Below are 21,630 nucleotides of genomic sequence, written 5' to 3'. Positions count from 1 at the left end.
GCTCTTGTAACTTCCTATGTATTGTCCCTGGGGTTAACAGTTTCAGTCTTTTCTTTGGTTGTACCACCAGGTGGGGCACTGGCTCCTTTTAAGATGGAAGCTGCAGTCTTGCAGCTGATTTTCTTTCCTCCCAGAGAAGTTGTCTTATCTCACACCTGCCCAATCTTTTCAGAGACCCCAGGAGAAATTTTGACATGCAGACGAGAGAGAGAGAGAGAGAGAGAGAGAGAGAGAGAGAGAGAGAGAGAGAGAGAGAGAGAGAGAGAGACAGCAGAGGGTGGGAGAGGGTGGGGGAAGGGAGGTTGTTGACAAGGATGAGGCAGTTTTAGATCTCTGGAAGTCCACATTTCATGCAAGATTTTTTTTATCAGAAGTACTCGTAAAACTACACGACACCGTATGAATTAGGTTTTTCTTAGAATTTTTAGCCTGATCAGTGACATTCAATTTCATTTAAAAAGCATATGCATCTTTTTTTTTTTACCTTATGAAGAAGTGCAAATGGTCAAGTAAATTATGAGTGATTTTCAGACCTACAGATGCCAATTTAAAATCATTAGAAGTTCATTTAAATTCATTTAAATTTTACTAAGGTTTCTTGAGTAAAAACCGTGAACTTACTTATGTTCGCTTCGATGACTATTTTTAGGTTTGTTCAATGGTAATAAAAAAAAATCTGAAAGTAATGCTAGTATGCAACTCTGAATCTCCGAAACACCAGGTGCTTCTTAGGCAATGAGAAATCTCAGCGTCCTACGTGCACTGAGCCAACTCAGCAGGATAAAACTCATTTTATGGCCTCACTGGAGAGCAGACTGTATTCCCCTTGTTTAACATGAAGTTAAATTCAATGCTGTGTCTGTGGGGGGAGTTGATAGTGCTCTGTCTATTTGTGTGTGAACAGTTTTCTTGGGCAGCAAGAATGAAAACAAAGCTTGAAGCCTTAGCTCATGCTGCCTGTGGGTTTTCTTTCCCACTGTGCAGCCCAGTGTCTCTTTAACATATGGGGTGTGGTTTCAAGTTCATTACTGGAGCTTATAGGCTAAAGTTCTTTGTGGGCTTGGCTCCTCTGAAGTTGCATGTAGGGAGTCGGCCTAAACCCTTTTGGGAACAGACTGTTTTCCCTGTCGATGTGGATTCTCAGTGCAGTCAGTTTCCCCTCTGGCTGTCAGCTGCTTTGGAGATTAGCTTCATACTAAGGACTCTCTTGAAAGCACTATGAAGCGACTTTCACTGGGGCCTCAGGTTAGTAAATAAAGTATTAACTCTCAGGTTTTTGCTTACGTCAGATTTTTAATGTTCTGTCTGTGCAGGGCAAGGTATGATAGTCAGTGTCACATTTCCGTGGCTGTTATGTTCTTTCAGAGAATGCGAGTTTGTTGTTACTTCGGAGATTCAGGGGTTAGATTGTTCTTAAAATATAAGCTGAGGCATTTGGACAATACTAAATGCAAGTGAAAGACAAGAAGAAATGGCATGTGAGTGTTGGGTTTCTATCCTAGACATTTGTACTTGTTTCACAGTAAACATTTTCAGTTCCTTTTCCAGGATGATTTTCGTTGTCTCTCCCATTAAATTGAAATCTTGTAGGCACGTCTGTGATCTCACATGCAGTTGATTTTGTTTTATTTCTGAACATTAGGCAGCCAGTAGCGGCGGCTGTGTCCAACCCTGCCATGATACCCCCTCACACATTTGTATATTCTTTCCGGATGCAGCCTGTAGGCCTGTTCCTGATAGTTACACTGAACCACGATACCATTTTAATAACCTCTGGAAGATGGGTGCTTTTAAGAATCCCTTTTCTGCCTAGCCATCACTGTGGGCTGACAGGTGGATTAAATGGGACTGAACCCCTTCTTTAGTTGTCACTAAGTTTTCTTCTTAGGAATTAATTCCTCAGACTCCAGGCTGACCCAAGGTGGAAACATGACTGTGAAAATGGATTGTGCCTTGTGAAACATTAAGATACTGCTAGTAGCGATAAAATGAAATGAAGCCAATAAAATGAAATATCAAGACAGCATCTTCCTTAATTTCGTTAAAGGTCACAAGAGTAATCTTATTTTTGTGACGTTGTTACTGAAGCATTCTGGGCCCGAAATTGTTCTTTTGCGAGAGTAGTTGAATTTTGTGTGTTTGTATGCCGCAGTGCTTGTGAGATGTTTGTGCTTTTGTTATTTGAAGAACGGTAACAGTCAAGATAATGTACTGGTATTTTAAAATGGTGTATTCTTTCAGGGTCTCTATTTAAAAAAATTGAATTGAGGGAGAAGGGATAAAGAAGCAGGTACTTAAACTGAAATTATTGAAGAGACATACTAAACTTTTAAGTTCTCAGCTTTGCAGAGATGCAAGTTGTAAAGAAACAGATCTCTGTGGTTTCAGGAATATAAAGTTGACTGGACTTTATACTCCACGTCACATTTATAGATGCTACTCTGCTACCTCTGTCATTGTACTGTGTTCTTTTATGTTTATCAAAAAATGCAAAGGTTCCTCTGACTTGCTGTTAGGATGCTATTGTTATATTCTTTTAATTTAATATTTAAAGGAAAACTTTTGTGAACCTGATCATAGCTGCTTGATAATTTTAAAGAGAAATAAGAAGTGATTTACTCACTGACTGTTTAGTTACAGGTTACAGATAAAAGTCTTATAAAAACTCATGGATGACAGGTAAATCTCATATCTGTGTTCCCATATGCTTCACTACCCTTTCACCTAGTGATAATAGCAAAGCAAAATATTTCTGATTGAAACAGAAGTGGACATTGTGTCTGAGTATAGAATAACAGAGGAAACTCTCCGAATACAAGGTCTAGGGTTTTCCCAAAAAATATTCTGTAAAATAAATTTTCTCCAAATGTGGTGAGAAAGAAAAAGCTTTACAGGAGTGCGTTCAGAAATTTTGTAAAATCCATTCTTTAGATAGAAAGTATCTAAGTCAATCTCATTACCAATTCTAGGTTTAGAATATGTATTGCAACTTTATGTGTTTATCCTGTCACACTGGTTTACTTTAGATTTATTTCTTTTAGCTGAAAAGTATATTCATACCATCTCATAATTAATTAATTTTGCTACATTTTGGTCCACAGTCAAGCAGTGTTCAGGGGACCAGGTAGTGTCCGGGAACCAACTCTAGTTTCCTACTTAGAAAGCATGGGCGCTGGCCTTTGAACTATATCCCTAGCACTTATAACATATAATTCTATTTTATTTATTTGGGGGGCATTGTGATGCCCAGGAGTAATTCCTGACTCTTTGCATTAAGGTTTGTTCCCTGGGGTACTTGAGGGTTGAACTGGAGCCTGACTGTGTGAGAACAAAGGCTGGCGTAGAGACTAGGGTAGAAGACGGAATCTGGAATACTGGTGGATGGAAGTTGATACTGTGGCAGGATCAGTGTTTGGACAATGTATGTCAAAAACTCAACTATGAATAGCTTTGTAATTCACAGTGCTTCAACAGAATAAAGTTTTGGGAAAAGAAAAAGGAAAAAATTGCCTAAAGCCCTGTAATATCTTTCGGCTCCTATCTAATTTTAAGTTAAGCGTTGAGGTGATCCATTTGCGTTGAATATTCTTTTTATTTGACATTTAAAGTACTCTGGCCTGTTGAGAGTTCTGTCATGGCTACATGGCAACATCACAATAGCCCCTTTCTTGCCTTTGCTGACCCAGAAGGTTAAGGTCACATCTTTGACTCTTCTCAGTGAAGGTGCGGATGTGTAAGAGCCTTATGTTTATATATTGAAATGGGGACAAAAAGCTAGAGATGGTGATGCCATTCACCTCAGAAATTCTCAATTAGTGTAATGACAATAAATCCTAACTTCCCTAGGGGGTTGCAGTGACTGAGGACAGATTTTACTCTTAGAACTCATCTTGGGGCTGGAGCAATAGCCCAGCAGGTAGGGCATTTCCTGTGCACACAGCCGACCCGGGTTCGATTCTGCTGTCCCTTTTGGAGAGCCCAGCAAGCTACCGAGAGTATCCCTCCCGCATGGCAGAGCCTGGAAAGCTCCCTGTGGTGTATTCAGTATGCCAAAAACAGTAACAAGTCTCACAATAGAGACATTACTGGTGCCCGCTTGAGCAAATTGATGAACAACGGGAGGACAGTGCTACAGTGCTACAGAACTCATCTTATCACAGCCTACCCAGTCACCGTTGTCCCCATCATTCTGAAGAGCCCAGTTTAAGTTGGACCCTTCCTGCCTTTGGGGGTGACAGTTGTAGTGGTCATGGCTGCTACAGAAGTAATAGTGGTAGTAGTAGTAGTAAAGTAAAACAAAGTAAAGTCCCTCCCGTTGATCATCGATTTGCTTGAGCGGGCCCAGTAACGTCTCCATTGGAGACTTTGTTGTTACTGTGTCTGGCATATCGAATACATCACGGAGAGCTTGCCAGGCTCTGCTGTGGGCGAGATACTCTCGGTAGCTTGCTGGGCTCTCCGAGAGGGGTGGAGGAATTGAACTCGGGTCGGCCATGTTGGCTGCGTGCAAGGCAAACGCCCTACCGCTGTGCTATATTCAAGGGGCCAGAGCAATATTACATTGGGTAGGTCACTTGCCTTGCACAAGGCCGGGCCAGTTCTTTGCTCGCTCGCACCCTGTATAGTCTCCTGTGCCTTACCAGGAGTGATTCCTGAGAGCAGCAGGAATTTAGCCCCAGGCTGGGTGTGACTCAAAAACAAACAAACAAAAAGTTAGAAAAACATTTCCAGGCACAACCACTTGTCTGAATCTCCTCTTTAATCCTTATGAAAACCCTAGATCCCATGTCTTTATTATCCCTAACTTACAGTTGGAAAACCTCAGAGGAAGGTTGTGAATTCTGCTTAAGTCTTGGGCACTGCCAAGCAGCAGTAACATTATAGTGCCTTAGAGGGATACTTTATTGGGAAAAACTGATGCAAAGAAGTTGATATTATTGGACAATACAATTCTATGTTTATGAGGACTAGGAATGACCATGAAAATAATGGTATCTGTGCTGCTTTTCATATTCAAATGTGATGGAGGATCTACTGTTAGCTGGCAAGTCTTGCCCATTCTTTTTTCTCCTGGTTGGGGAGTGAGCCTGTGCTCTGCTTTCTGAACTGTTTTGCTGGTGGCCATGGCAGGATCTGGTGGTCAGTGGCAGGATGTAGTACTTGCCCTGGTTAGTAAACAAAACCAATGATGATCATTTCATATTCAAGCCAACAAAATTGAATATTGACTTCTGAATGCTTAAACTCATCTTGGAAATTTTGAAATTCTAAACAGCTAAAATAATAAAACGACTAAGGAGGAAACTTGGACTTTCTGATTATTTATCTTAAATTTTGCCTGGATCAGGGGTCTTCTCCATTCCTGCTCAGTGTGATTACTATTCATAGTCAAAACTCTGGTTAATTTGTCTGTCCTGAAGGATTTCTGAGGCTTAGTGGAAAGTCAAGAATGCAATAAAAGTATTATTTTTAAAAATGTGCATTTGAAAATTGTTGGACGATTAACTCAAACTAGCTTTGACCAGATCTTTTTCTTTTTTTTAATTAGTGAATCACCGTGAGGTACAGTTGCAGACTTACAGACATTTGTGCTTGCGTTTCAGTCATACAACGATTGAGTACCCATCCTTCTACCAGTGCCCATTCTCCGCCACCAATGATCCCACTATCCCTCCCACCACCCCAACCCTACCCCCCTCACCCTGCCTCTGTGGTGGGGCATTCCCTTTTGTTCTCTCTTTCCTTTTGGGTGTTGTAGTTTGCAACAGAGGCATTGAGTGGCCATTGTGTTTGATCTACAGTGTATATTCAGCATGCATCTCCCAACCCCAGCTGGTCCTCCAAACACCCTTTATGTGGTGTTCCCTTCTCTATCTGAGCTATCTTTTCCCCCAGCATGTGGGGCCAGCTTCCAAACCAGGGGAAAAACCTCCTGGTCCTTGTCTCTATTATTCTTGGGTATTTGACAAGAATTTAAACAGTAGAAATTAAGTTGTGAGTCTTTAACAATATATAAAAATATAGGCTAGAGACATTAAAACAGTTATGCTAAAAACTGATCTACAAACCAAGACACACGGCAGAGATATAGTTCAGCATCAGGGCATTTTCCTTACATGAGACTGAGAAGAAACCTGGTAGACCAGGGCAGTCAGATACCAAGGTGACGTTAAGGAATGATAGGGCCAAATATCCAAACCAGAATCTACCACACTGAATCAAGAGACCCAAATTTTAACGACCAAACTTAGAAAGACGCCTCTCAAGGGGGCGGGTTTGGGGATGGAGGACTTAGGAGGGAACCTGGGAACTTTGGTGGAGAGAAGTTGACACTGATGGTGGGTTCGGTGCTGCAATATTGTCTAAAACTGTCCTATGAGTAACATTGTAAATCACAGTGCCTCAAAGAAAAATGTGGAAAAAGAAAAAGGATGCGTAAGTTTACTAAAGGGATGGCCTCATTATTATTGCTCGACCATTTTGTTCTTGAGTACATGATTTCTTAATGCATGTCTGGTTTCCATGTTTGTACTGGAAGGACAGTAACACATGGAATCGCTTTTCCATCTTTTTTTTCTTCTCGAGCCTTAGGTATCTAACTGCTCCATTTTCTTTTCTTTTCGTGTTTATACAGTGCTACCAAGTTAAAAACTTATTTATGATTGAGTTTCACGATCACGATCACGACCATCCTGTTGTTCATCGATTGCCTCAAGCAGGCCCCAGTAACATCTCCTTCGTCCTAGCCCTGAGATTTTTTAAAAAAGTAGTGCCATATTCAAGGTTCTTTCAGGGTTAGGAGAAAGAGACCCATCATTGTTACTGGTATTGGGTACGCCACGGGGAGTTTGCCAGACTCTGCCATGTGGGCAGGTTACATTCGGTAGCCTGCCAGTTTGTCCAAAGTAAGAATGAGATAATAAGATTGAGTTTCAGGCAAAAAATATTTCAACATCAATTCCTTTACCAGTGTCCACCTCCCTTCCCATCAAATACCCATCCCTCCACCAGTGCCCATTTTCCACCACCAGGGGTCCCAGTATCCCCCCCCCCCCGAGGACCCCCATCTCCCCCATCCCTCCCTGCCTCTGTGGCAGGGAATTCCCTTCCCAGTTTCCCTCCCTCCCTCCAGCCTGCCTCTTTTATAGGCACTTTCCCCTCCTCCATTTTCCTGGGTCCCCTCCCTGATCAATACCACCCACCCCACTTACCCCACTCACCCAACTCCCTTAGAATGGCAAGCTTTATCTTGAGCACTAGTTTTTATGCTCTTTGTTTCTGTTACCTTCAAACTGCTCCGCTTTTCTGTTTCTAGACTTGCCCATTCAGAGCAGTTCATATGAAGCAGACGATACAATAGGTGAAAAAGCTGCTGATTTTAATTTGATGCTCAAAGATAATTTCCATAAACATCATTGCTGCCTGTGCTTGTTCTTCTCTCTAGCATCTGAGTGTGGAAGTAAGACACAGTGGCGTCACTTTGGTCACTTATTTATTAAATTTAAGTGACTTATTTTTGTTTTCTGGAGTCACTGTATTGAGAGTTCAAATAAAATGTTCAGAAAAAAAATTTTATTTCCCAAGCAGTACTCTTGCCCCTTGGCAAGATGGGCTCAAAGTTCAATGCAAGTGTTTTTTAAAATTTTTTTTTTATTAGTGAAACACCATGAGGTACAGTTGTAGACTTACACATTTTTGTGCTTGGATTTCAGTTCTATAATGATCAAATACCCATCCCTCCACCAGTGCCCATTTTCTACCACCACGGGTCTCAGTGTCCCTCCCACCTCCCACCCCCTCCCCCCCCGCCATCCCACCCTGCCTCTGTGGCAGGGCATTCCCTTTTGTTCTCTCTCTCCTTTTGGGTGTTGTGGTTTGCAAAAGAGGCATGCTGAAAGTAGACTATAGACCAAACATGATTGCCACCCAATGCAAGTGTTAGAGGAAACACTATTGCTCAAGCCCTGTAGTTCTGAGGATATCTGGGCCACTCTAGTGGTCCTTTGGAACCTCCAGTGTCATGCCAAGCATGAGGTGCTGGAGATTGAACGGCGGTGGCTGAATGCTAGACAGGGACCCTAACTCTTGGGAATATATGTGAAGTTGTTGTAGGCATGTTAAAAATTGTTCAGATGATAACCTTGCTCACAGGTTGTGGTTATCAATAAATTATTTTAAAACTCAATTTACTTATCTATAAAATGAGAATTTATAAAATATTAGATTATTTTTTGTTTTGGGGCCGAACCCAGCAATGCACAGTGCCTCCTCTTGGCAGGCTCAGGGGACCATATAAATTGCTGGGGATTGAACCTCGTTTTGCTTGATGCAAGGCAAATGTCCCACTGGACTGTTGCTCTGACCCTGTTTAATATTAGAATTTATCTAATAGATTTCTTGTGATGACTAAATAAAAATATATTTTGTACACTTTATATAGAAAGCCGAACACATAGTTTTAATTATATACTAGTGATTATTATTATTATTGTTGTTATTAGTGTCATTTATTTCATTTTTAATTACTTTGTGCCCCACAATGAATTTGAATTGAGGTGAGATTCTTTTGCAAGCATCTTTGTATACTATTACAACACATAAGCACACCTGTACATCTTCATGCTCATATAATAGAACCAGGGCTAAATTTAGGAGAATGATCGACTGAGAAAGATATCAATAATAACAGTGCTAATTAAAGCTAACATTTCTATAACGACAAGTTTGATACATCTTTCCTCACTGTGCTAAGGGATTGATGCCAAATCAAAAGTGGAGAGAAACAATCAGATGAGAGCCTCAAGCCAAGAGACCTTTGCAGGTCTCTGGTTCATTTTCATGCTTCATGTATGCATAAGAGGCATGAGGGATTCATAGACGTTGTCACTAACGGCAACTTGTGATATTGCAATTCATAGTGTGGAGCAGAATTCACCAAATCACAGTATGTGTACCTTCTTTGGTCTTGAGCAAAGCTAGAATTAGAACTCAGTTCCAAAACTAATGTGCTATAAACTTGCCTACGTAAGGCAGACAACTTCCTTGTTAGTGACTGTGTTTATTTTTCATACATATAGGCACTTGTAGGCACTCCCAACCCTTGATTTTCATAGTATTTTCTGCATGGTGAAGCAAATGTCTTATCAGTCGCTAGGATACCTGCAAAGAGTTACGGCCCTTACTCTGACTTGGTCTCGTTCAAACCTGCAAGGTGCTTTTTTTTTTTAATTGTCTTTTAGATTGAATCGTCCAGAACACTGTACCTGTTCACCATTTTCCTGGAACATGATTCCTTTTATGTGTGCTCACTGAATTTCCATGTGTTCTTCAAGAATCCTTTCCAACATGCATTACAACTGTGTGCCCCAATCCTCAGATTGAACTACCTCGAACTCTTCTTCATACAGAATTAAGTTAAAAACTTCTCTCCTCTCCTGGTCTCTGAGCCTCTAGTGGAGAGCTGTTGAACTTTGAATTCATAGCCTATTGTCGCACTTGACAGGTGGTATCTGTTCAGTGCAGTGGAAGAATTTTGTAATAGCTTCTTATGGATTTCCAACTATTTTTGGCTTTAAAGGGGCATCGATTGTAAGAAATGTCTTTGAGCAAAATATTTCTAGGTTAACCTGGACTGCTGAGGGCTGTGGCAGGTAACCAAAAAGCCATAGTTTGACTTCTCTTGGACCAACACTTACATCCTCTGGGAAATAAGTCTGTGAAAGTCTTTTAGTCTTACTATGTAATTCATTTTCACCTGTTGAAACTTTCCACTAGGTGCCTAATATAACAAGATACTGGTTTCTTGGACAAGACTGATACTCACCACCTTTGCTCAGAGAGATTTAGATAAGATGCAACTTTCACAATGTGGTGAATCACACAAAACACATACAAAATAGAACTCTAAACATCATGTGATTGCGATAAGAAGATACAGTCCAAATATATGATTCTGTATTATTATGAGAACTTAAAGCTATTCATAGTTTGGATGGAGGCATTTCCTTAAAGCATTGCAGGAACATTATTTCAGGGAAAAATATCTAAGTGGGGCAAGCAGGGGATCTGTCCTACATCTAAGGAGAGAATGTGGGTCTCATCAAGGCTTGCTGTCATTTTTAAAGACAGATCAACATCTTTAGAGGATCCATGAAGGTCCCACTACTTCTACTTGAAGTGGTTAGCTTCTGGTGGTGGTAGCTGAGAATCTCAGGACTGCCTACCTGAGGGCAAGATATCAAACTTCTCCACTACGGGGGGCCCTTGGGAAATGCTGCTAGTTATCACCTCAACAGAGTTTAGATTTGTCAGTCCTCTCCATACAAATGGAGTCTTTGCCTCTAATGTGAGTGGCTCTAATGCTCGATACTTCAACTTTTGTCTAATGAATCCGACATTCTGTCCTGTTACAATCTGTGGCTTTGCACTAGCTTTCCACTTGGAGCTGAGCCCATGCTGAGGGCAGGCTTCCCTTAGGCCTGCCCGAGTCTACAGCAGAAAGAATCAGGCTAGAATTCTGGAGTAGAGGTGGAGTCAGGTGCCGCCTCTGAAACATTGAAGGAGAACGTTTTTTGAGAGTGAACACGCAGCATCTAGGCACTGACAGCACTTCTTGCTTTGGCAAGCACTCCATTTCCAAGCATTCAATCACTTCCTAGAGAACTCAAGGTATCGGAAAGTTCTCATTTTTTGCTTTCATCTCTTTTTTCTTTTCCTTTTTTCTTTCTTTCTTTCTTTCTTTCTTTCTTTCTTTCTTTCTTTCTTCCTTTCTTTTTTGTTTCTTTTTCTCTTTAGATGTTTGGTCACACCCAGCAATGCACAGGAGTTACATCTGGACTCTGCACTCAGTAATTACTCCTGGATTTGCTCAGGTGACCATATGGGATCCTGGGATTCAAATCCGGGTCGACCGTGTGCAAGGCAAACACCCTACCTGCTGTGCTATCGCTCCAGCTCTGCTCTCATTTCTTAAAGTCAAAAGAACCTCTCTAGAATATCCATCTCTGTGTTCCAGCCTTCTCCCTTGGAACCATAGAAGAATCATCTACTTATATCCCTAATACTTATGGGTATCTATTTATACTTAAATACTGGAAACTTTTTATTTTTTTATTTACCCTAAACACTGAAGTTCTTTCAACCACTTATTATAGTATCTTGTTTTCAGGACTCTTCTGCAGTATGGCCTCTGTTCTTGACTATTCTTGGTTTTTCCCTGGTTCTGTATCTTCTGATGAAACAGAGTACTCCAAATGTGCTCTCATACAGATTGGGGTAATTTTCCACTTTCTTGGGATTCTGCTCTTCTGATAATGTTTCCTAAGTTCCTTGGATCTTTAAAAATAGTGACATTGACATGTAACATTTGGTGGAAAAATTATAGTTTTCATTGCAATGTACAATAAAGCCTTATTTATACATATTACCCGACTTTATCTTTACAACAATACTGAGACTGTCATTTTGATTATATTTCTTTGATTCCAAGACAGTTTTAATATACAGATATGCCATCATCTTTTCATGGGAACATAGAAGAAGGAAAATGCCGTACATTAAATGTGGAGGTTAAAAATGTAGTAGCCATACCAGTTTCAGAAAAAAAAATGTTTGGGGAAGGGTGCCAGTGAATATATCTTATAATCAAAGATTCAAAGAAATCAAGTACATCTCGATGAAAAAAATCAAGTACATCTTAGAATCAAAGGAATGTGATATTTTTATTTTATAGATGAGAAACACCAAGCTTGAGAAATTGCATGATTTGCTCTCTGTTGAGGGATGAATGGGATTTAGATCTGCCTCTGCAGCGTGTGCTCCCCCACTCACTTGTTTCTTTTAAGGATTCCAGACATGACATTATCTTTTTCCTGATTCCCACATCTTAAAAATAGCTGCTGGGGTTGGGACAAGCTGGTCCTGGTTGACTAAGAATTCGTGGGAAGATTATTAGCCACACCCCAGACTTCTGAGCACTTTCCTTTGGGAAAGAGACCTCAAAACAAAAACAAACAAACAAAGCACAATTACAAACTGGGTGGGGGGGGGGGGGGGATTTCCAATCAAGGCAACATCCAGACTGTAATTGTCAGTGTATGTGACCTAAAAGGTTCTGCGTTACCTGGGTTCTGTGGGACTTCATGAGTGAGGCTCAGGTCTAGCATCTGGAAAGGGTCCAGGAACATGGCAGTGGTTGGGTAGTGGAGGTTGGCTGCCAGCGCTGGGTCCCTTGGGGCGGGGAGGGCTCTCACCTGCCCCTCTCTGGGGTGCTCCCAGTGAAAACATTTCTGTGTTGACTTTCATTGCTTTTGCTTTGAATAACACTCATAGGCTTAGCAGTTTAATAAAAATTTATAATTCTCAGGATAACAGAAAATAAGTTTTAGGTTGGTTGTTTACTAGTGCAGGAGTGATAGCACAGTGGTGGGGTGTTTGCCTTGCATGCAGCCAGCCCAGCCAAGCTGGGTTCAATTCCTCCATCCCTCTCGGAGAGCCCGGCAAGCTACCGAGAGTATCTCGCCCGCACGGCAAAGCCTGGAAAGCTATCCGTGACGTGTTCTATATGCCAAACACAGTAACAACAAGTCTCACAATGGAGACGTTGCTGGGCCCACTCGAGCAAATTGATGAACAACAGGAGGACAGTGCTACAGTGACAGCACTTAGGGATCATTCCTCACAGGGCTCAGGGGATTGTATGTGTTACCTGGGATGGAACCAGGGTTGGCCGTGTGCAAGGAAGTGCCCTACCTACTGTATTTTTTTGTCCCAATTATGATGAGTTTTTAATACAACCCATGTTGGTCTCATTCAAACTGAGAAATGTTGTCTACATGGGAACTTTTGTTTTTTTTTACCCACTCTGAAATTATACTGGCCTTTTGACTGTCTCCTCCTGGTTGACTCAGGCCTGGGTTACTCAGTCAGTACTTTTTTCCTTAGTTAATGTGTGCTTTCCCGTTTCTGGTAGTCTCTGGAACCAACCTAAATCAGTCTCAGTTGCAGCCCCATAAAGTGTGCTTTACTTCTGGTTGACCCCCAATGGTGGGCATGTTCAGGTCCTTCCTTTTCCTTTTTTGTAAAACCCTAGTTTGTCTGATATAGTTTTATGGACAGTCTCTGAATCCAGGGGATGATTCATGACAGGAACTGAGTAAGTGGATTAAGAACAGAACAGAAGAAGAGAAAAAAAAATTCCACTGAACAGTGCATTCTAGTGAAGAGTGCATTCTCTTAGCTGTGAGTAGTACTGTAGCATGGTCCTCCTGTTGTTCATTGATTTGATCGAGCAAGCACCAGTTACGTCTCCATTGTGAGACTTGTTGTTACTGTTTTTGGCATATCGAATACTCTCCATAGCTTGTTGGGCTGTCCGAGAGGGGCAGAGGAATCAAACTTGGGTCTGCCGCATGCAAGGCAAATGCCCTACCCACCATGCTACCAATCCATATTTGTGAGTAGGGGAAATAATTTAATTTATTTTTATTTTAAAAACAAAGGTAAAAATCGAAACATACATTTCACCCACTAAACCTACTTTTAATTATGGGCTTGACTTTCCTGTGTCAAATACTTGGGGATTTTATGACCATCTAAACAGGATTGAGTAAAAAATTAACTCTATCAAATGCGTTGTTCGCTTCTGACTCAGCCCAATGTAACTCATATGACTTGTGAGAGGACGCTTAAATGTTGGCACTTTCTGCCTGAATCAGACAGGACATTTAAAAGGAAAAACATAAAGCACACTTAAATAGCAAATTTAGTTTACTTTAATATTGTACTGTGCTGCGAATAGGAACTTTCATAAGAGGTGACACTAGGATTGCAAAAGATAGTAATTTCATACAAATGTTAAGCTTTTTCCCGCTGGAGGTGACATTGGTTTTTCACATTATATACATGTTAGTTTTATGGTAGTGTGATCCAACATCTTGATACACCACCGCATGTTCTTACTAAAAACCTTGTTTCTATGTGCTGCCACATAGATTTCGTGTTTATTAATCCACAGGGCAGGTCTTCTTCTTGTGTATGAGTGATTCAGTATTTTCCAAAGACAATGCATTTTTATTTAAAGATTCTTATTTAGACACAGGTTTGGAAATTTTAAAAGGAAGTGAAACGTAGTCATACTCTGAAAAGAATTAGCAATTGTTTCTCGTGACTCTTCCCTTTATAACTATGCATGAATTTATCCAGGTGAATTTACAGCTGTAGTAGACTTTTTTTCCCTTTTTGTTTGTTTTTTTTAGTCACACCTAGCAATGCTCAGGTCTTATTTCTGGCTCTGTGCTCAGGGATCATGCCTAGTATGACTTCGGGAGGCATATATGGTGCCAGGGATTGAACCCAGGTCCTCTGCATACAAGGCAAGCACCACCTACTTGCTACACTACAACTCTGACCCCACAGCAGTCTGTGTTCTCATTGAGTATACCACCTTTTGCCATGCTTCCTTTCTCAGATCTCCTTTCCTTCCATTTGAAGTAAGTATATCATTTTGGAGCGAATCTGTCTGAACACCTTTCAAATTACGTCCATGTGAATAATCTGCATATTTTGTTAAAATACAAATCCTCTTTGGAGGATGTTTCCATTCCCCAGGCTCTGCATTTCCAACATGACAGTCTGCAGCATGATTCCTTCAGCTGGTCCTGGACCCCAGGGTCCTGGCAGTGGACCATATTTTGAGCAACAAAGCCAGTAATTTCCTTACTGCGAATTATCCCAGAGATACAGGTAGTTTGGAAGGGTGAGATATAAAATGGACTTTGAGTGGGGGAGCTGCTTCTGTTCATTGATCCTATGATTCCTTTGGTCTGCTCACAGATGAAAAGTAATAATTTATACTGATTAAGAACGTTGGAATTTGCAGTCTTCTGTGTGACACTTAGCACACTACTAATCGGTTTCTGAATTTGTGATATGCAGGTAATATAAAAACCGACCTTGTAGTGTTATTCTGATGATTAAATGGTATTATGTATCAAAATACTTAACAAATGGTTGCTAAATGTCATCTATAGGTAGTAATAGTTTAGAAAGCATTTAATGAGCACCTTCAACATGCCTGCCATATCTAGTTAGGTATGAGGAGTGTAAAGATTGAAGTCCATCTTTAATTTCAGTAAAGTTTGAATTGGTTTATTTTTTGAGTCCGATTAAATGTTTATTTGGGAGTTCCGGGCGTTGAGATTAGTCCTAAGACCTCTAACTATAAGGCCAGTATACATCTTACCCAATCTTTCTCTGTGCTTGACTGTTTCTTATCTTCATAGCTTTAAAAAAAAAAAGTATTCCTTGTTTCAAATGACTTCAGTTAAATAAAACCCATGTGCTAAATCTTAGTAAAGTCAATAGGTTTGAAATTTTTTGGAGTGGATGGGATGTTGGACAGTCTTTCTCCTAGCTCTTTGTTCTAAAGATCATTCCTGACAGTTGTGTGGTACCAGCAATCAAATCAGGGTTTTCTGTGTGCAAGGCAAGTGCCTTACCTGTCTTATTCTTCCAGCCCCATGTTCTAATTTTTAAAACTAAGTGAATTACATTTGTTTCCTTGGATTTGAGAAAATAATCTCTGAGTATAGAAAATAAAGGATTTTTTCTTTTTTTGTCTATTATTGGTTGAATTGTTTTTGCTTGAACAATCAGAAATGAGTGATATAAAAGAACAGGCATAATTACTTTCTATTCTGGTGAATTAAATTCAGAGTATACACCTGCTTTCCCATTTTGGTACCTATCTTTTAAAATGATTTCAAACACACTCTATCTTTAAATGAATTGACTTGTTTTCCTAAACAGACTAAAATTTGGCATCCTTCTCTTTTTAAATAAGTACCTACCATAAATGCTTGAGGAATTGAGTATTCGTGTTTTTCTTCCCTCTTTTGTTTCCTTTTTGGAGTTTTGTCCTTTAAAAGGAAATGATCGTTGACCAAGAATTTATTTTTTCTTTATTGAATTGTTTCTCAAATTATTCAGACTTGCATTCTTTTGAGTTTACAATAGTTCTTTTTGTGATATGAACATATATTCTTCTAAAAGGATATTCATCTGATGGAAACTCCCCAATGTGACTGTAATGTTTATGAAAATATAATAATCCTACTGAGCTATCTTTTGTAGATAGTGAAAACAATGGAATGAAAGCAATATTCAGTTTAAGCTTTGAAAGATTGCTTTCTTTAAGCATTTTGACTCTGTCTTTTTCACTTGTTCTTTTGGTTATAGAAAAGCAATTTGTCTGTTTTTGTTATGAGAATGTGAAATTGTTCTTCACCATTGGTCATTTTTCTGTTGGATCAAGAAATTTATCTGCTTCCTTTGAGTACTGATAAGTGCTGGTTGATTCATGTAGTTCTGCTAATTCTTTCTTTGTCTCTGGAGACAAAAAGTATCTTCATGTGGCTGTAATTCACAAACTGTAAAATTCACTCATTTAAAATGTACCACTCAGAGATTTTTTTAATGCAATTACAGAGCTGACTTCTCTTTTGCCCACACCTGTTAATATTATAGCTGCTTTAATAAAGTTTTGTTATTACTTAGATTTTTGGACAAATATAGATATCTTATTAATGCAGCAAGGTAAAGTTAATAACTTAAAGTATGTCCTGATTACATTGTGGCTTTTTATTAACTTTATAGTAGTGTTGTTTTAATGATGTATCAATAATCAGTCAGCTCTGTTGTGTGGTATTAAGCTGGCATGTTTCTTATTACTTCTTTCTTCTTAAACTTCACTCTCAATGTATTTGCACTGTATCTTATTTGCTTAAAAGTATCAGTTTCTTAAATGTAAAAGAACTGAACTCTGATGGTGTCACTGATATATTGTCTTATATGTCTTGAAATCATTGAATACAGTATTACCTTTACAAGGCAAAAAATGCCAGCTTTTTTTTAGTACACTTATTTTTTTTTTATGAAACAGCACCATTTTTCGTTGATTCTCAAAAATACAACCTATTAAAAGTAATGTTACTTATCCACAAAATTGAGTTTAAGGCAGTCCAAATTTCATTGTTGCAAAATGCTTTCTAGTTTTATGCCTCCATCATTAAAATCAGATAGAGAGAGGTATGGGATGATGTTGAGATTAAGTGTATATAAACACCACTAGCCCAGTACCTTATTCCCAGATACACTGTTCCCTTTTTCCAGTTCCTTAAGACTGTCATAGATGAGGCTAGAGTAATAGTACAGTGGGGAGGGTGCTTGCTTTGTTTGTAGCTGACCTGGGTTTGACCCCCCAGCATCCCATAAGGTCCCCTAAGCACTGCCAGGAGTGATCTCTGAGTATAGAACTAGGAGTAATCCCTGAGCACCGCTGGGTCTGCCCCTACACCCCCAAGAGAGAGACACAGAGAGACAGACAGAGAGACACTGTTACGGTTATGAAAATAAAATATGGCGGTCACATTGAAGATATTTTTACAGTGTCGAAATTTAGTTAGTCGAATATAGAGAGTTAGGGAAAAGAATTGCTAAGAATGAGTTCCAGAATTCCAGAATTTGGTTTATGTAGCTAGGGAATGGTTTTCAATTCAGGAAGAAAAGGGGAGGGTTGGAAAGGGGGGTATACTGGGGACATTGGTGGTGGAGAATGTGCACTGGTGGAGGGATGGGTGTTTGAGCATTGTATGATTGAAACTCAAACATGAAAGCTTGTAACTGTATGTCACGGTAATTCAATAAGATAGAATGAAAGGAAGGAAGGAAGGAAGGAAGGAAGGAAGGAAGGAAGGAAGGAAGGAAGGAAGGACAGACGGACACGTGTGAAGGGGATTGGAAAATGACAAATTCTTTCTGAACATTTGAAGTACACACAAAAGGACGTTTATAAGTAGTTGAAAATACATATCTGAGGATTATGGAGGAGAGCAAGGCTTCTTCAAGAGTTACTAAGAGCCTGAAGAGTTACTAAGGGCCCAGTTGATGATTGGAAATATGGAGTAGCTTTCTGTCTCTAGGGAGATCTTAGTCTTTCAAAGAGAGTGTAACCCAGTGAAAAGAAGTGTGCGGAGTGGTGGTATCTCTTGGGAGCCAAAGAAACATGAAGAGAAGGAAATACTACTGTAACTACTGGGGTAAACAAGTTCACCCTGCGAGGTGCTGAGATGGGGGGAAATGACCTTGAGTCCCAAAGAATACTATCATGTAAATATTCAGAAGAAGAATGTAATCCTCAAGGATATTTCAATTCTTTGGCCAGAAAGGCAGGAATGAAACTAGGGAGGGAGTGTGGGAACAAACAAAGAGAAGAGGATCTTTAGAAGAATGGAGTCAAGAATTATGCAACAGAGAGACTGAGTATGATAAGAACATGGAGATACCTTGTACTGCACAGCACGCAGACAGTGAGTCACTTAAATGAAAGCTGGTAAAGTATGCAGGTGGAAGCCACTTGTAATGGGCTGAAGAAGCAAGAAGTGACATGTAAAGAGAAAGTAGACATTGCATTTAAGAAGCTGACCTTGAAAAGGGGGTGGAATAACAAATGTTTGAAGGCAACAAAACCTGAGAATTGTCCCACGGAACTGAACTTAGCATTCTGGGAAAAGGAGGTTGGCAGAGGGAGACCCTAAGACAGTGGTGGAGGAATCAGACACTCAGGTAGAGGGTGTGGGATTGAAATGCTGTATACCCGCAACCCTATTTTTTAAACAATATTGTAAATTATGGTAAATAAAATAAAGACTGTAACAAACATAGGAAAGTGGGTGTTAGAGATAGTTGGACGAGTTCAGCTGAGAGTGGAATCCATAAATACTAGTTCTTGCAGTTTAATATTTTTTTCAATAGCCATGTTGAAAAATCTTAGAAAGGAACCAAGAACGATTAGGATTGTATTTTTCCCTTATACAAGTGAAACAGAAGAAAAATGGGTCAAATTACTACAGGTTTCTACAAGAAGGAAGTTAGAGTAATGAACAGGTCCTTGAGTTCTTGAAGGAACTGCAAAGATGAGTAATTACTGTGTCAGAGGTATTCTTGGCTAAAGTTGTCTTCACTGGATCTACCATATAGCATTGTGATTACCCGATTTTCATAATGAGTGACTCACAGGACAGATCTGTAGCCACTTCAGCTGAACCCTGAATTTGAGATGTTTTGCAGGTTTGGTGGGAGGATGTGATATAATGAATCACTTGTGAGCTCCCATTTAAAGGAAGGTAGAAATGATGTAATTTTCCACCTATTCCTTTTGTTTTATAGATTTTTATTGTTTGTCAAAACAGAGTCCAGTTGTGTTCCTACTACTAAATAGATTACATGAGCACACGAATGTAGACTGGTTTCCAAATATGAAACTTGAAGAAAGAGTAATGTATACATTTAAACGTGAAGTCACTTATAAGGACTGGAGAGAACAGGAAAGTGAAGTGCAGTGTCAGAATTTAGTTTCAGACCTACCACTTGTGACCTTGATTACCTCTTAATCATATTTTAAATTAATTTTTATTTATTATAGTTTGCTGGAGCTGGAGCGATAGCACAGCAGGTAGGGCGTCTGCCTTGCACGCAGCCAACATGGCCGACCCGAGTTCGATTCCTCCGCCCCTCTCGGAGAGCCCGGCAAGCTACCGAGAGTATCTCGCCCCCACGGCAGAGCCTGGCAAGCTCCCCGTGACGTATTCGATATGCCAAACACAGTAACAACAAAGTCTCCAATGGAGACGTTACTGGGCCCGCTCGAGCAAATCAATGATCAACGGGAGGGCCTTTACTTTTACTTTACTTATGAAGGTACAATAGTGTTAAAATTTATGGTATCAATTGTCCAAAATTACTGAACACCACCAGAGCTCCCCACTGCTTATTTCCACCAGTCTTCCCTCCACTTCTTAGTAAACAGTTTTGTATTCCAAGGCCAGCTGTTTTTTGTACTTTCTATTCCCTTGTTCTGTCTCTATTCCACAGATGGGTGAGACCATCCTGTGTTTATTTTCTCTTAACTTGTTTTGCTTAGCATGACATCCTCCAGTTCCATTCAGTTTCCATGATTACAACTTTTATTACAGCTACATAGATTTTCATATATGAAATATGTCTATATATGTATATATATACATGTGTGTGGCACATACGTTATCTATCTATCTATATACGTATGTATATGTAATAAACACAATTTCTTGACACATTCGTCTATCACTGAACATTGAAATCATTTCATATCTTGGTTATTGTACTGAGTTCCACACTCTGGTGATCTCTTAATTATTTGTTGTTGTTGTGAGATCAACACAACACAGTGGTGGTAGTGCTCAGTGACAACACCTAGTGGTGCCACAGCTAGAATGTTCAGTTGTATATATTTGGTGGCTACACAATGCTGGAGATTGAACTCAGGGCTTTATACATGCAAGGTGTGTGTTCGATTACTTGATCCTGGTCAGATCTCTTAATTCTATCGAGTATTTCTTCTTCAACTGAAAAGTGGATAAAAAATTTTTGTTTAGGGTATTGGAGACATAGTATAGTGGGTAAGGCAACTTGCCTTGCATGTGCTCAACTTGGAATCAATCCCCAGTGGCCCAGATGGTCTTCTGAGCCAGCCAAAAATGAATCCTGAGCATGGAGCCAGGGTTAAGACATGCACATAGATAGGTGTGGCTCTAAAACTAATAATAGAAATACTGTTTATGCTAAAGAATTATTATTAATATATTATTATTATTATATTTTGCTTTTTGGGTCACACCAGCGATGCACAGGGAGATTCCTGGCTTTGTACTCAATAATTACTCCTGGCGGTGCTCGGGGGACCATATGGGATGCTGGAAATTGAACCCAGGTAGGCCGCATGCAAGGCACATGCCCTACCCACAGTACTATTGCTCCAGACCCTGTGCTAAAGAATTATTAGAAAAATCAAATAAAATCTATGTGAGAATTATTTTGTAATTTGGAGAACATTATGCATAACTTCACCTGTACTGTGAATAGTGTTTTTTTTTCTTTTTGGGTCACACCCGGCAATGTACAGGGTTACTCCTGATGCTGCACTCAGGAATTACTCCTGGCAGTGCTCTAGGCACATATGGAATGCTGGGAATCAAACTCAGGTCAGCCATGTGCAAGGCAAATGCCCTCCCCATTGTGCTATCGCTCTCCTGCCCCAACTGTGAATAGTTTTAAGGCCCATCTGTGTTCATTCATTTCTCATTGGATCCTTAAACAGTTAGCAAGAGCCCAGCAGACACCAGGAACTGAGGACTTCAAGATGGCCTTTCCCTTTGGGGAATTCAGAATCTTCTAGGAGACCCAGAGGCCAAATGGAAAGGAATGCCCTCTGTGGACTTTCGATGCTGTATCAACCTAAAGGAAAGGCAGAAGCATTGTGGATTGGGGTGGGATGCAGAGGATGAGTCTTGCTGAATGATTGGAGTTGAGAAGACCAAGAGAGAAAACTGTGAGAAGGCGAAACTGCAGAGGGAACAACCCTTACCAGGCTTCTTGAGATGCTTGAGATGTCTTAAGTGGTCGTGGGGGGAGTGGGGCTAGAAACCCCTGCAGCACAGAGGAGTGAAGGAGGGATCGATCCATAGAAGGTGGATTGGAAATGGCATAGGTGGGAAATTGGAGGGGAGGGGAGAGTGGATCCTTTTATTGGGAAGG

At 40.2% G+C, this 21,630-nt stretch overlaps 1 protein-coding gene across 2 annotated transcripts in view; it reads left to right on the top strand.

The window, feature by feature from the left end:
- Positions 1–1,121: 1,121 nt before the first annotated feature.
- The window catches only part of PLD1 (phospholipase D1), a 226,047-nt gene continuing 205,538 nt past the window's right edge, over positions 1,122–21,630 (top strand). For both annotated transcript variants that reach the window (XM_056110701.1, XM_056110700.1), the window contains exon 1: positions 1,122–1,245. The gene's annotated coding sequence lies outside the window, so the exon portion shown is untranslated. The remainder of the gene's footprint in view (positions 1,246–21,630) is intronic.

The sequence above is a fragment of the Sorex fumeus genome, unplaced genomic scaffold, assembly GCF_029834395.1.
Source record: "Sorex fumeus unplaced genomic scaffold, SorFum_2.1 ptg000010l, whole genome shotgun sequence".
NCBI classification, from domain to species: Eukaryota; Metazoa; Chordata; class Mammalia; order Eulipotyphla; family Soricidae; genus Sorex; species Sorex fumeus.
This window is presented reverse-complemented; position numbering and strand designations above follow the sequence as displayed.